Below are 9,005 nucleotides of genomic sequence, written 5' to 3'. Positions count from 1 at the left end.
GCATATGCCTTGCATAGTGCTCTCCAATTTGAGCATTCAATAAGAAAAATCAAATCACAAAATAAAGTAGTAAAATAAACTACTTCTATAGTAAAATAAACCGCAAAATAAACTAGTTCTATTAATTTTCTTGCTAAAAATAAACTACTTCTATAGTAAAATAAATCAGTTTTATTAAATCAACTAGTTCAACTACTAAGCACTTACTATAAATAGAATAATGTAGTACTTACTAAAAATAAACAAGTTTACCTAGTTCTAACTAATTCCATTAAACACTTTCTAAGTAGTACTAATTACTAAAAGTTAATTATGGGGGGGGGGGGTATGTCGACAACGACATACCCGATAACAAAAAATAAGAAGAGGAAGAAGAAGAAGAAAAAAAGAGGAGAAGAAGAAAAGAAAAGGAGAAGAAAAAAAAAGAAAAAAAAGGAGAAGAAGAAGGAATAATATAGGAGAACAAGAAGAATTCTTCTTCTTCTCCTCTATTCCTTCTTCTTCTCTTCTTTTTTTCTTCTTCTTTTTCATCTTCTTATTTATTTCTCCTGTTATTTCTCTCCTCTTCTTCTTCTCCTCCTTCTTCCTCTTCTTATTTTCCTTTTTTCTCTCCTTCTTTTTCTTCAAAATATGAACATATACATAAATGACTTTGATCATACATAACGTTCAGATTCCTACACAATATGAACAAAATTACAACAGAAAAAAATAATAAAAATTCTATGAACAAAATAAAAATTCTATGAACAAAATTACAACAAAAAAATCATAAAAATTCTATGAAAAAATTGACATATTATTTGCATATATATGAACACACAAACTTTTGCATATGCAACAATAATATCACCAAAAAAATGTATGAACAGAAAAAAAATTCTAACTTTTGCATCTAAACTATACATCTAAATTAAGTACAACTAAATTAACTATACATCTAAATTAACTATACATCCTAACTATACAACTAAATTAACTATACATTCTAAATTAGGAAATTACGGTGACGGGGCAGCGGCGGTGAGGAGGCAGGGGGGCACGGGGCGGCGACGGCGACAGCGCGGTCGGGGGAGACGGCAGGGGCGGCGGACGGCGACGTTGAGGGGCACGGCGTCGGCGGCGAGGAGGCAGGGGGGCACGGGGCGGCGACGGCGACGGCACGGTCGCGGGCGAGGAGGCAGGGGGGCACGGGGCGGCGACGGCGACGGCACGGTCGGGGGCGAGGAGGCAGGGGGGCACGGGGCGGCGACGGCGACGGCACGGTCGGGGGCGACGGCAGGGGCGGCGGACGGCGACGGTGAGGGGCACGGCGTCGGCGGCGAGGAGGCAGGGGGCACGGGGCGGCGACGGCGTCTGCGGCCGCGCGGGACGGCGGCGGAGGCAGGGGCGACGGCGAGGCGCAGCCTGGCGGCGTCGTCGGGCGGGGAAGAACGAACTGAACCCAAAATTTTCGCAAGTGCTACTTATATAGACGAAGCATTGGTCCCGGTTCGTGACAGAAACCGGGACGAATGCCCCCTTTAGACCCGGTTGGTGCCACCAACCGGGACCAAAGGCCACTTTTCGGCAGCCCAAAGGGCGGGAAGCGGCGACCATTGGTCCCGGTTGGTGCCATGAACCGGGACGAAAGGACCCCTTTCATCCCGGTTGGTGCCACCAACCGGGACCAAAGGGCATGTACTGGAACTGCCGCGGTGCGTTGGGATGTTTAGTCCCACCTCGCTAGCCGAGAGGGGCTCGGAGTGGTTTATAAGCCCTGCGGAGCCGACCACTTCGAGCTCCTCTCTACTGCAGGCTTACGGGCCTAAATCCACTCTCTGTGCCTGTGGGCCTACTAGGCCTACTGTGGGCCTGCATCCTGGCCCAACTAGCGGGTTTCTAGTCGTATGCAGGCTGTGGTGGCCCAGTAGGCGGCATTTTTTAAAAAAAAATCCAGTTTTTTGTTTTTTACTAACAGCAAAATACTTACTAGTTTTTTGGTTTTTTACTAACAGCAAAATATTTATGATAATTCTTTTTGCTATTAAAGTTTCTTTTTGCTTATAATGTTCTAAACAGAAAATACTTAGATAATTTATTCTTTGTTGCTTTATTTATTTTAAATTTTTTTCTACTTATAACAAAATACTTATTGTTAATATAAGTTTTTTTTTCAGATTTTTTGTTTTGTTTTCTGCATTATTCATTTTCTTTTTTTTTGCTTTATTTTTTATTTTAGGTCACAAAATTTGTTTATGAATAGTTAAAATTTGAATAGTTTAAATTTGAATTTTTTACGATTTGTGTGAATCACTAGTTTATGAATAACTTTACTATTTGAAATTTGTGTGAATCTCAAGTTTGCGATTAACTTTGCTAGTGCCACTAGTTTTCAAATTAGAATAGTTAAAATTTGAATTGTTTGAAATTTGTGTGAATCTCAAGTTTGTGATTAACTTTACTAGTGCCATTAGTTTTCAAATTAGAATAGTTAAAATTTGAATTCTTTGAAATTTGTGTGAATCTCAAGTTTGTGATTAACTTTGCTAGTGCCACTAGTTTTCAAATTAGAATAGTTAAAATTTGAATTCTTTGAAATTTGTGTGAATCTCAAGTTTGTGATTAACTTTACTAGTGCCATTAGTTTTCAAATTAGAATAGTTAAAATTTGAATTCTTTGAAATTTGTGTGAGTCACTAGTTTATGAATCACTAGTTTACTAAATTTGTGTGAAAACACTTTGTAGAATAGTTAAAATTGATTTTTGAGTCAATCTTTTTCCTTGCTATTTATTTTAGGTCACAAAAAATAAAAACTTCTCTGTTAGTGAACATAGATGCACTTATAGAGAAAATTAAACATAAATTCATAATTCATTTCTATTTATGAATTTAGGTCCAATTTTCCTCTATAGGTGCATCTATTTTCACTTTGAGAGGAGCTCAACAACGCAGAGAGGGACGGGCTCATAAGCAGGTGTGGGCGCCCTTCGTTTGGCGAGGTGGGACTAAACTCTAGGTGCAACGGGGGCGAACCCTTTAGTCCCGGTTCGTGGCACAAACCGGGACTAAAGGGGAGCCTGTGGTCCCGGTTCATTCCACGAACCGGGGCCAATGGTGGTGGGCCAGGAGCCAGGCCCATTGGTCCCGGTTCGTCCCACCAACCGGGACCAAAAGGTCCAGATGAACCGGGACCAATGGCGCACGTGGCCCGGCCGGCCCCCTGGGCTCACGAACCGGGACCGACCAATGCCCACATTGGTCCCGGTTCTACTTTGAACCGGGACTAATGGGCTGAGCCGGCCTGGACCATAGCCCTGTTTTCTACTAGTGAGGCAAAGTTTAAGGACGTTGTAGGGGGGCTCTGGTACCTACCAGGACTCTGAAACCAACTTGGCCCTGGCCGGAACTTTCCAAGTTTAATTGCATTGCACTTAAATAAAAAAAATTGTAGCTATGCAATTTGATACAGATATCTACTTTAACAAAGTAGACAAACTTGCCCTGCTTGTTTTACCGACCATCGCAACAGATAGTTACCAAAACAAGCCGAAATAACTTTTTTTTAGGGAAACATCTAACTTTATTTAAGCAAAGTCTGGAATCTTGTCCACAAATAGCACGCTTCAAAGAGAAGGCAGGCTCCTGACCCTATTCATACAGGAACTGCAGTTGAAATAACTGAAAATGTTAAATTCTGTAGGCTTTCAGGTATATGAAGGTTGGGTTGCAGGGTTTATGTGCGACTACAAGCAGACCAACAGTTGACCACTCCGGAAGTGATAAGGAGGAAGTAGAACTTCACCCGAGCAAAAGATAATCTTCTGGTCTCGAGATTAGTAATGATGCTTCATGATGAGGTGATTGAATGTACGTACAGCTTCAATCTGATTTCAATGAGCTGCATAATAAGTAGATTGCTGGGGGTACCGGGCCGGGGTAGCAGCACTGAATGGTGAGAAAGATCACCCCAGGTGGTGATGAAACAAGTCTTCACAATTCACAGTTAAATTTCTAGTATATATATTCAGTTGACCAGAAATGGACCAAATAAATCATTTCAAATTTGTGGAAAGATGTGTGTGGCGCTAATCTTGTTTAGAAACCTCACCACAGAGACGCCACTGGTAAAAATGAAAAATATTATTCCGAAATTGAGGAACCACCATGGCAGAATCTTCACATCTGCTTTTGTAGCAAAATCAAATGTTCGTCAAAAAATGCTGCGTGACTCCTGATAATCTAAGGCATACACTTCTGTCCTAATTGACAGAGTACAGTTACAACCAACTCTAGACCCTTTTCTGTTGATGTTTGGACGCGGACCATTCCTATAACCCTTGACAAGTAATTTTTTCGTAAGAAATAACCACCCAGGCTTTCAGGCATTCCATGACGCTGATCGCTTCATTGTCGGCTTTACAGGTCGGTCTTCTTCCATGGAGATCATCATGAGTGTTGACGGTCCTCCAGCATCATCCGGGCTACCAGGTAGCCGCCGGTGATGGACCATGTTTGAAACTTCCTGGCCTGCTTGCCTACGAACTTTCGCAGCTTGCCGTCATAGTACTCGGGCCAGCCATCCTTCAGAAGCCTAGCCTCGGAGAGCTCGATGGCGCGCTTCGCCATTTGTGGCCGCCCAGTCTTGATGCAGGCTGCTGTCAGCAGCCATAGAAGAACTGCAGATGGAACATGCATGTGAGAATAAGATTGGGTGCATTGTTTTCTGTGCAACTAAAGCAGAACATCGATTGAACATACAAAGCCACGTTTCTAATCCTGAAGAGATAAGGAAGTAGTGGCAGAACTTCACTCAAGCAATCAGAAAACGCAGATCAAGAATTCCGTAGAATTCTCAAAATCATAAATTTTGTTGACAAAACTATAGCTGCCTTTTGTAGCTGCAACATTACAGGGAAACAGATGCATTGTACAGGACATGGTTAGGTTCAGAATGAAGTTTATTCTAAACGTGTGTTACTGTACTACAATTATTAAAGTTGTAATCTTCACTCCGAAAAAATAGTTTCTCTTCAGATGATAACAGGTTTACCAATGAAGGATACTTCACAGTAAAGAATGCTCACTAAAATAATCTGTTTTAGGTATTTCAATGTAGACTACATACAGTGTGAAATGAGTGAATATACGGACTAAAGTACGTCTAGATATGTACGAATCTGAAAACAGCTAATATTTTTATATTTTGGAACGGAGGGAGTAGACACTAGCAGAGTGAATTACCTGGCCATGATCCCCCATTATGATAACTCCACCGTGTATTCTTGGGGTGGCAGCCAGTAATTATTCTCCACTCATGGTTCTCAATTGCAGGATAGCATATCTTAAGAGGGACTTCGCCCACTAGCTCATCCCACCGCTCCTCGATCAGATCCATTATTGCCGATGACTGCTCCGGAGTGGCCACAGATGATATAATGGCAATACAATTTCCAAGAGCAAACCACCTGTAGTCCATCATAGCAGGGCTGACGTTGCCAAGAAAGTAGCCTCCCCGGCATGGCATGAAATCAAACACCCAATCAGGAATTGAATCTGGGATGACATTGAATTTATTCACAGCAGTATGGGAGTACTCTTTTGTTTTATATCTATATATGTTGTTTAGATGCGGGAAATCCAGCCAGAAGTAATTTCTCATGTGGAAGGTTAATGCATGCAGCCGTTGTCCTATCTTCTCTATGAAGTCCTTCCCTTCACCATCCGCGGCTTAAGCAGTTGGAGAGCACATCTTAATGCCATGTAGAACAGAGCTTGGATCTCAATAGGATAACCATATATAGCCTGAAAATATAGATTGCATCTGTAGCATTACAATCGTGTAACGATAGGCTTATTCACTTTCAATATTAGTTGTTACTCAAAAGTCGAGCACGGAACTGGGAGACTTTAGAATTATATTTCAGAATACTGTTTGACTTTTTCAAGTATTATTGCAACTCAAAAGTGGAACAAGAAACACTAAGACTTTAGGGTTATAAGTGAGAATACAGAACGCCTTTTTCAAGTACTATATTTCTTACTTATCCTAAAATTAATCCTACTTCCTACTTGTGGAAAGGATCTCACTTGCCCTATCATAAATATAAATAAATTGCCACCAAATAAGGAAAAATACAATATTCAAATTTTGTTGCAATACCACCCAGTCAGAGTATGCTTTCTATCTGAATATGTCCCTATAATCAAAGTTTCCTGTTTAGGAAACGATAAATGTTCCTTTTGGTTGTACAAGAAAATGCAGAATCAGTCCTGTTCCTGTTACCATCTCAATTAAATCATGTTACTTAAGTATATATTTCTGAACATAAATCTAATACAGGTGAAGTGCGTATACCATTCGACGAAAATCTAACATCTCCAGTATACTTTGTATATGCCCGGAGGAGAATAATCCACCAAAATCCGGAGTCCACTGGTGCTACCCTGCCAATCGCGCTCTCACCAAAATCTAATAAAGTACATATTTGCCTCTTTAGCAGACAGCCATCTCTGTTAAATAAATATCACCATCCAAATCTGGTGCACATATAAGAAATTAATCAACACCAAACCTGCAGAGAATGCCCAGTAGTCTTGCAGATAGATACCAGGACATATATCTCGATTTCAGCATATCAATAGATTGTGGCAAGCAGTTGGACAGATGTCAAGCAAGTTGCAGCATACAAAAGCCTGCTTAAGAACGCCGCTGCATATTTCAGAATTAAAAGGCCAATACGTGCTATGAAGCATCACCTTGCTAAAAGGCAGTAGCTCCAATACATGTTATGGCTGAAAACTTTTTATCTAGACTCCTTGAGATGTAACTAAGAGTTTAAACTATCATCTGCATCCGAAACAAGAGATCTAGAACATGAATGGCCATAACTGATGGTCATACAGCCTAGTTTTGATACAAATGATAAATGAGAAAATAAATTAGATACCTCCATGTGACTGTACTTTCAGTAATTGCAGTTGTACGCTAGCACAGAATGAGAAAACAGCACCATAATACAAAACATTTAAAATCCATTAACATCATCCAAACATAAAGGGTGTTGCCACTCCAAGAAGTAGACATCGCAACATTTGATTTATGCAGTTGTAAGCTGTTTGCCACGCCCCTAAACAATGGGACATTTACATCTATGTCCTTAACTCGAACCCACTACTCAGTTTTACCCCTAATTTTTAGGTATGCTCAGTTTTGCCCCTCCGCCGTTAGTTTCACTTATAGAAATGCCCTTCTCTGCCGTTACCGTCCGGTCAAAGGTCTTTGACCGTCCTGAAAAAATAGCAAAAAAAATCAAAAAAATATGAAATTTGGTGGGATCGAAGATAGTCATGTCCGCAAGGCGCGTGCACATTTTCATGCCGTTCGGACACTCCGGGAGCTCGTGTCAAAGGAAAACATAAATTTTGTACGCATGCGAGCAGTAAATTCAAATAAAATAGAAAAAAAATCAAAAAATATGAAATTTCGTGGGACTCAAGATATTCAGGTGCGCAAGATGTGTGCACGTTTTTGTTGTGTTTGGACATTGTAGGAGCTCGTGGAGAAAAAAAACAAATTTTAGCTCAAAAAAACTTTGAAAAAATGCACTATTTTGTTTTTTTTCTCTAGAGCGCCCCATACGTCATTTGATCACCAAAACTTGCAAGCACTTTGTGCACTCAAGCCTCTTTGACGCCAAATAAATTCAAATTTCTTTGAACTTTTTTGCTATTTTTTTCGAATTTACTGTTCATAGGCATAAATTATTTTTGTTTTCCTTTGCCACGAGCTCCCGGAGTGTCCAACCAACACAAAAATGTGCACGCGCCTTGCGGACATGACTATCTTCGATCCCACCAAATTTCATATTTTTTTGATTTTTTTTGCTATTTTTTTCTGGATGGTCAAAGTACTTTGACCGGACGGTAACGGCGCAAAAGGGCATTTCTATAAGTGACACTAACGGCGGAGGGGCAAAACTGAGCATACCTGAAAATTAGGGGCAAAACTGAGTAGTGGGTTCGAGTTAGGGGCAGAACTGGAATTGGCCCCTAAACAATACTCATCACAAGTCACGAGCTGGAGCTGGCAAGAAACAGCTGATAGTCTACTCAGAATCAGGAGGGAAATAAAGCGGGGCCGACAATGCAACGTCAATCTCATTGAGCACGGGCGGGAGACGTGAGTGAAACCAGGCAAATTTCCGAGTACCATTCATCACCTCATCGACGTCAAACGCTAACACTGAGCCCACCACTCCAACTTTCACTAATAATGCGCGCACCACTTGAACTTTGCCTAACTCATACTCCTCAACAACACATTCTTTGACTATTTCCTGAGCGTCCTCCGCCAGAGGCATGAGCGCAAGTGCCGTGTTCTTGAGGAGCAGGAGGGCTTCCGGGAAGCCGTCGTCTCCCAACTTGGCCTCAACGAGGGGATACAGATGACGCTTGATCTTGTCGAGCTCCAACGCCACGCCTGCCACGAGCGAGAGGAGATGGATCTGGGCCTGGGGGCATCGCCAGTACCTCCGCTCAATCAGGTTGCGGAGGAGGAGTGCATACGAGTCGCTCGCTATGCTCAAGGACTCGAGAGAGACGAGCTTTAGGAACATGCGCCCACCGGAGCGGTCCTGCAGGGCTTGGAGGTCGGCATGGCAGGAGATGCGCACGTGGACCATCTATCTTTTCCTTGCGGCGGCGGCGAGACGAGACGGAGATGCTGAGGGTTGTTGCGGCGCAGCGAGACGAAGACGGAGACGATGGGGGTTGTTTTTATATATAGGCCTATGGATAGGGGCGATCTGTTTTCTACCGTTAGATGGGATTTAGGGTTTCTTCGGTACCGTCGGATCCGATTTGAGCTTCCTGGGAGCCCCTATTGAACGCTCTTAGCGCCAGTTTGACGTCGAAAAAGCTTTCGGCTATCGTTCATGGGCTTGGCCCATGTACGCTGCGCGTTCCCTAAAAGAAAAAGAGATTTGAACTGTTTTACTGCTTCATTGCTTCTTCGCTTGAGTC

General features: G+C 42.1%; 1 pseudogene; it reads right to left on the bottom strand.

Annotated features, from left to right (window-relative positions):
- Positions 1-4,362: 4,362 nt before the first annotated feature.
- On the bottom strand, positions 4,363-8,665 carry LOC125546542 (cytosolic invertase 1-like; annotated as a pseudogene).
- Between the last annotated feature and the right edge of the window lie 340 nt (positions 8,666-9,005).

Source organism: Triticum urartu, chromosome 3A (assembly GCF_056163025.1).
Source record: "Triticum urartu cultivar PI428250 chromosome 3A, HENAU_Tu73, whole genome shotgun sequence".
NCBI classification, from domain to species: Eukaryota; Viridiplantae; Streptophyta; class Magnoliopsida; order Poales; family Poaceae; genus Triticum; species Triticum urartu.
The sequence above is the reverse complement of the archived record's forward strand: the minus strand, read 5'-3'. Positions and strand labels throughout refer to the sequence as shown.